Source organism: Mus caroli, chromosome 6, assembly GCF_900094665.2.
Source record: "Mus caroli chromosome 6, CAROLI_EIJ_v1.1, whole genome shotgun sequence".
NCBI lineage: Eukaryota > Metazoa > Chordata > Mammalia > Rodentia > Muridae > Mus > Mus caroli.
Genome location: NC_034575.1, coordinates 23288193 through 23294428, shown reverse-complemented (window position 1 = coordinate 23294428; position 6236 = coordinate 23288193). Strand labels below are relative to the sequence as shown.

At 43.6% G+C, this 6236-nt stretch overlaps 1 protein-coding gene across 1 annotated transcript in view; it reads right to left on the bottom strand.

Moving 5' to 3' along the window:
• Positions 1-3376: 3376 nt before the first annotated feature.
• Positions 3377-6236, bottom strand: part of Fscn3 (fascin actin-bundling protein 3) — a 10773-nt gene continuing 7913 nt past the window's right edge. Inside the window, exon 7 of the mRNA XM_021164388.1 lies at positions 3377-3551. The gene's annotated coding sequence lies outside the window, so the exon portion shown is untranslated. The remainder of the gene's footprint in view (positions 3552-6236) is intronic.

Here is a 6236-nt window from a genome sequence, read left to right as displayed (position 1 = left end):
GAGCTCACTCTGTAGACCAGGCTGGCTTTGAACTCAGAGATCCTCCTGCTTCTGCCTCCTGAGTGCTGGGATTAGGGGCGTGCACCACTGCCACCCCCCCCCCCCCCCTCATTCTGTTTTTTTTTTTTTTTTTTTTTTTTTTTTTTTAGTAACTTTGTATTTATGGCGAGTGATTTGGGTTTTTATGACAGTGATAAAAATATTCCCTTCTAAATGAATGCGCTTAAGCATCTATGGGAATGAAAACATTAACAGGACAAGTGGTAGGTAAAGGCTAAAGTAATGGGGACAGTGCCGAGCAGACAGACAGTCTGGAAGCTCTGCTTGGATGGCTAGGACAGTAGCATCAGTCACACCTGAGATAGAGGAGTGAGTTAGACACCCTGAGCCCAGCACCCCATCAACCTAGAGGTGAGAGATGGCGAGAGGTTTACTCTATTTGGTGAAAGCCAGACAGGAAGGTGATAGGGAAGGTTGTAGGAACATAGATGTTAATACCAGTACCCTGGTGTTCACAAGATTTTTGTCACACCACGGTTTCTATTGCTGTGAAGAGACACCATGACCATGGTAACTCTTATAAAGGAAAACATTTCATTGGGTCTGGCTTACAGTTCAGAGGTTTGGTCTGTCATCATCATCATGGTGGGAAGCATGGCAGCATGCAGGCAGACATGATGCTGGAGAGGTAGCTGAAGGCTCTCCATCTGGATCGGCAGGCAGCAGGAAGAAGACAGTGTCGCTGGACCGGGCTTGAGCATCTGAAAACCTTTATGCCCACCCGCAGCGACAGACTTCTTCAACAAAGCTGCACCTACTCCAGCAAGGCTACACCTCTTAGCAGTGCCACTTCCTATGAGCCCGAGGGGGTCTTTTTTCATTCAAACCACCACAGATTAACATTCTTCCATTTGTTCTAAACATAGAAGACATTTTAATAATATTTATTCTTCTATTATTACTATTTCCACCCCCTTGCCTCCCTCTAGCCCCTCCTACATACCTTGCACCTCTTTGCTTTCAAAATCAGTTTATTCCTACATGAGAATGGGTATGTGATTTTTTGAGATTATAATACATGATATAATTATGTAGTATGCCATTTCCCTTAACTTACCCAAGTACTTCCTCCCTTGCATTCTTTCAAGTTCATGGCCTCTTTCTTCTCTAATCTGGTGTGTGTGTGTGTGTGTGTGTTCACAACCGACTTAGTCCATATAATGTTACTTGTATGTATGTTTTCATGGCTGATCATTTGGTACTGGATAACCAATGGCTGTGTTTTCCCCAGGGAATACCATTTCTGGCTCACACCATTTCTTAGTTGCCTGTAGTTCTTTGCCTAGGGTTGAAACCCCCTGAGACTCTCCCCGTCCATGTTTAGCATGCCTATTGGTGTCTTCCTTTTTCAGGTCACGTTTAGGTAGCCATGTTGGTGAGACTTCCTGATAGACTTCTGGCATTTCTAAGAGAAACCACTTCACAGCAAGCTCCCCATTGCTTTTTCTGGCTCTTATGACCTTTCTACCCCCTTTCTCACATTGACCCTTGGTCTCAGGGATGAGCATTATCGGAGGCTGTGAGGATATTTAGAATGGTGAGATTATATTGGTTGAGTAAAGTAGAGGTTGTTAGGTTTCAAACCCAGACAAGTGGCTGTGGTGCCTGCCCTCCAGATTATCCCAGCATCTCCCAGTCCCTACTTGTTACAAGGCTGTCCTGACTAGCTTACCCCACCCCCTACCCTAAACTCTCCAGCTCAGGGTGCTGGGCTGCCTTTCCCTATATAATTCAACCATTTTGGCCATCCTGTCTCTTTGCACCTGGCTCCTCTGCTCGCTTTTCTCCCCTCCCTTCCCCTCTTCCGACAAGGCAAAGCTCTGTCTGGCCACGTCCGCTTTGTGCACTCCTCGATGTCCTAGGCCCTGGCTGTGCTCTCCCACTTATCTAGAATAAACCTCCTTTTCCACCAAACCTAGGAGCAGTCCTGCTCCTGTTCTTTCTATTTCTCTTTCTCATTCATCTCATGCTGAAATCTGGAACCAGTCACATTCCTTTCCTTTTTATTTTTATTTTGTAAAATTCATCTGGTGCTTGAAGACCCAGGAGTGGCACAAATGAGCTCCCATTTGGCTGCTCTGAACAAAGCTGCTGATCTGGCTCTCCTAAGGTATGTACGGATTATTTGTTTGTGCAGTTGTTATTTCTGAGACTCCTCCAAGACCTGTGATTTCAATAGTTATATGGTTTCTAGTATATGATATCCAGGCATAGTGGCCCCCTTTTAATTATTCTTATATGCAAACATACATAATACATATATCCCACTCAGCCCATATGTTGCTTGTATGTATATGGTTTCAAATTTGGTCATTTGTTGTTGGGTAACCAATAAACAGTCTAACATGGTGGTGGTGGTGGGGCATTCACAAAGCCTCAGCCCTAGACAAAAGAACTACAGGCAACTAAGGAATAGTGAGAGCGGAGAAATGGTCTCCCCCAGGGAAGAGTCTAAAGGACATGTAAAAGTCACATTTGCATTCTGAATCCATCAAGGCAGGGCTGGTTCTTCAAGGGGTCAGAGTTTATTAGTTTGGGCTGGGGGAGGGGAGAAAGTGGTACCCATCAGTGTCCTTCCTCCTGGGTAGAACTTACAGCATCCTGGGACAACAGCCTTCAACCCTTAACCAGTCATCTACTCTTTTCTTCTTTTTTATTCTTCTTTTTAGCTAGTATTCAAAATAATGCCAGTATGACTGTGGTTTTGTGTGTGTATGTGTGTGTGTGTGTGTGTGTGTGTGTGTGTGTGCTCCTGCATGATTTTTACAGGGTCTCACTATGTAGCCTAAATTGGCTTGGAAATTGGCTTGGAACTTTATTAGTCTCCTGAGTACTGGATTGCAGTCATATATCACCATGCCCAGCTAAATAATGTGTCTTATTGTGACATTTGTTTATTTGTATATATGTATGTATGTATGTATGTGAATACACACACATATGTATATATGTGTGTATATATATGATTTTACTTGCTCTTCTTCACTCTTGTACTCCCCTCACCATCTCTCCACTTTCTTAATGGTCCCCTTCCTTCCCCTTCTGCTGTCATGTTACATATACATGCATGTATCTATTTATATCCCAATTCCACGTATGAGAGAAACCCTACAGCATTTGTCACCTCTCCTGTCATTTCCCCTCACTTGTCATTCCTCCTTCTACTTCCTCACAAACCCCCCACCCATTTTCCTTCTCACAATGTTCACATGTGCATGTATATTCTGCAAGAAGAGAAAATACGATGGTCCAGACCCTATGCCTCTAGAGCCAGACATACAATATGTCTCCTGAGTCAGACACACATACAGATCTTGGGGGTAGCCTTTTGTGATGTATTGTCGCTCCAAGCAGTTGTTTTGCTAAACTTGGTAGGAAAAATTGCACAGCACACAGTTTCCTCGTGGATCGTGACTCTGGGTCTTCTGCTCTGTTTAGTTCAGAGGTTGTTCCTGGAGGATTTACAGTTTGGCAGGTGACATCCCGTTGACCTGGAGAAGGAAGAGGAAATGAGCCTTCAGCAGCTAGTCATTTGTTGATTTCTAGCTTTCAGGAGAGTTCTGGCTGAGATCCTAGGAACAGAGAGAGAATAAAGTGATTTATCCCCTTCTTGATGAGGACAAACATTAAATAAGTGTGAAGTGAATTTATAGGACAAATTTCATCGGAGTTCAGAGAAGAGCTGTGTAATTTACCAAGCATCTGTTGGTGGGTTTTTTTTGTGTGTGCTTTTGTTTTGTTTTGTTTTGTTTTGTTTTGTTTTGTCTTGTCTTGTCTTGTCTTGTCTTGTCTTGTCTTGTCTTGTCTTGTCTTGTGTTGTTTTGTTTTGTTTTGTTTTGTTTTGTTTTGTTTTGTTTTGTTTTGTTTTTTTCAAGACAGGGTTTCTTTGTGCAGGCCTGGCTGTCCTGGAACTCACTCTGTAGACCAGACTGGCCTCGAACTCAGAAATCCACCTGCCTCTGCCTCCCAAGTGTGCTGGGATTAAAGGCACGTGCCACCACGCCCAGCTTTTTTTTTTTAAAGATTTATTTATTTATTATATATAAGTACACTGTAGCTGTCTTCAGACACTCCAGAAAAGTGTGCCAGATCTCATTATGGATGGTTGTGAACCACCATGTGGTTTCTGGAATTTGAACTCAGGACCTTTGAAAGAGCAGTTGGTGTTCTTAACCACTGAGCCATCTCTCCAGCCCATTTTGTGTTGTTTTAATGCTGGCATCGAACCCAGGACCTCCAGCATGTTCAGCACAAGTGCCTATTTACTATGAAGTTGAACAGAGTTAAAGACTTAGGATAGACTGAGTAGAAGATCTCTCACAGGAGAAAGCGCTCACAGGGCATTTAGTATCTCATGTAATCCTCACAATTCCCTCAAAACCATATTCTTGTTTCACCACCAAGGGACAGGTGTAGAGGAGTCTAGAACTGGGCATTTACGAACTACAGTGCACTGTCTACTAGAATATGGAGCTCAGAAGGAGCCTGAGAAACTTATGTCAAACCAAATCTGTTTCTTCATGACATAGATAAGAAAGTTGAAGCCTAATGGGTTCTATTTGGTTTCTTAGAGTTTGTGCACCGTAAGGTGGCTATGTGAATATAAGGAACACACTGAAGGTCTCTATGGTTGGTTTCTAATTGACTTTTAGCTTTGATAATACCTATCAAGTACATTTTTTCCACTTTACATACAAGGAAACAAAGGTCTTGAAATGTGAAAGCAATTTCCCTAAGGTCACAGTACTAGCTAGAAGAATACTTGCCTCCCACTCAGGAAGTCCTGGGTTCCATCTCCAATACTACATAAAACCAGGTATGGTGGAGTATGCAGCAATCAGCTCCCAGGAGGGTGAGGCAGGAGAATCCTGACTTCAAAGACATTCCTGACTAGTGAGTAAGTTGCAAGCCAGTCTGGGCTATATGACCCAATGTCAGCAGTCACAACAACAAACCTGAAGTACTTTCTACAACGTTCATTTGACCAGGAAAATGGGTCCCTGAGAAAGGACAGGATTAAGAACAAGAGTCCTGGAGTTCTGAACAGAGATAGTGAAACAGAGGTAGCATGTTAAAATAAGCTTGGTGGGAAAGAGATCGAATAGGGATGAATCTGGATACAGAGGCTGTTACTGAAGGGCAATTAAGGCAGTACCTAGAACTGATGATGAGAATTATAAAGGAGAGTGCAGTCAAGAAGCATCCTTAAGGAAATGCCCAAAAATTTGCATGGTTCCGTAAAGGCGGCCAAAAGGAGGTTGGTTAGACAGGCAGTACCCAGTCTTTGACTCTGACTATCCTGAAGGACAATGGCAATCGGGCTGGGAGAGAAGATATGGCAGCAGAGAGTCACCTAAAAGGGGACTATGGAAGGGAATCAGTCATGCTGATTTTGAGGGACTGGACGGTTGAGGTCAAGTCAACGTCCCTTAAGGAAGTTGGAGAGAAATGACATTGGTATCTCAGAGAAGATTTGGGGTGGAGATAAACCAAGCAGTAAGGATGGAAATGTCTCTCCCTATCTGCCTGCCTCCTCAAAGTCACCTGTTTTATCCCAAAATGGGGTAAAATTCTGAATCTTAAAGGAGACATAAGTTTATATATACATCCAGGACTGCTTGCAGTCCCACAAGTCAGTGTGGCATAGTACTGAGAAGCTCAGACATGATGCTCTTCTTCCCTCTCCAGCAACAGCCTAGAAGGAAGGTGCGGATTTGGAATAAAAGCCTGAAGTCGGTCAGCTCTTAGATACAAGCCAGCCCATTTCTGAATTTTGGTCTTTTTACCACATGTATCCCCACCTACCTCCGTTCTCCTTTTTTGCCTCAGCTCCTGCTTCCCTGACTGACATCTTTCTCTTTTTAATTAATTAATTAATTATAGTTAGTTAGTTAGTTTTTGTTTTTTTTGTTTTTTCGAGACAGGGTTTCTCTGTAGCCCTGGCTGTCCTAGAACTCACTTTGTAGACCAGGCTGGCCTCGAACCCAGAAATCTTCCTGCTTCTGCCTCCCAAGTGTGCTGGGATTAAAGGCGTGCGCCACCACCAGCCGGCTGATTAATTAATTTTTTACGCTCCATATTTTATTCTTTCCCCCACCCCCGTCCACCATCCCATACCTCTTCCCCAGCCTCCTGTCTCCTTATGGATGTTCCCTCCCCTGCACCCCCACCCCCCC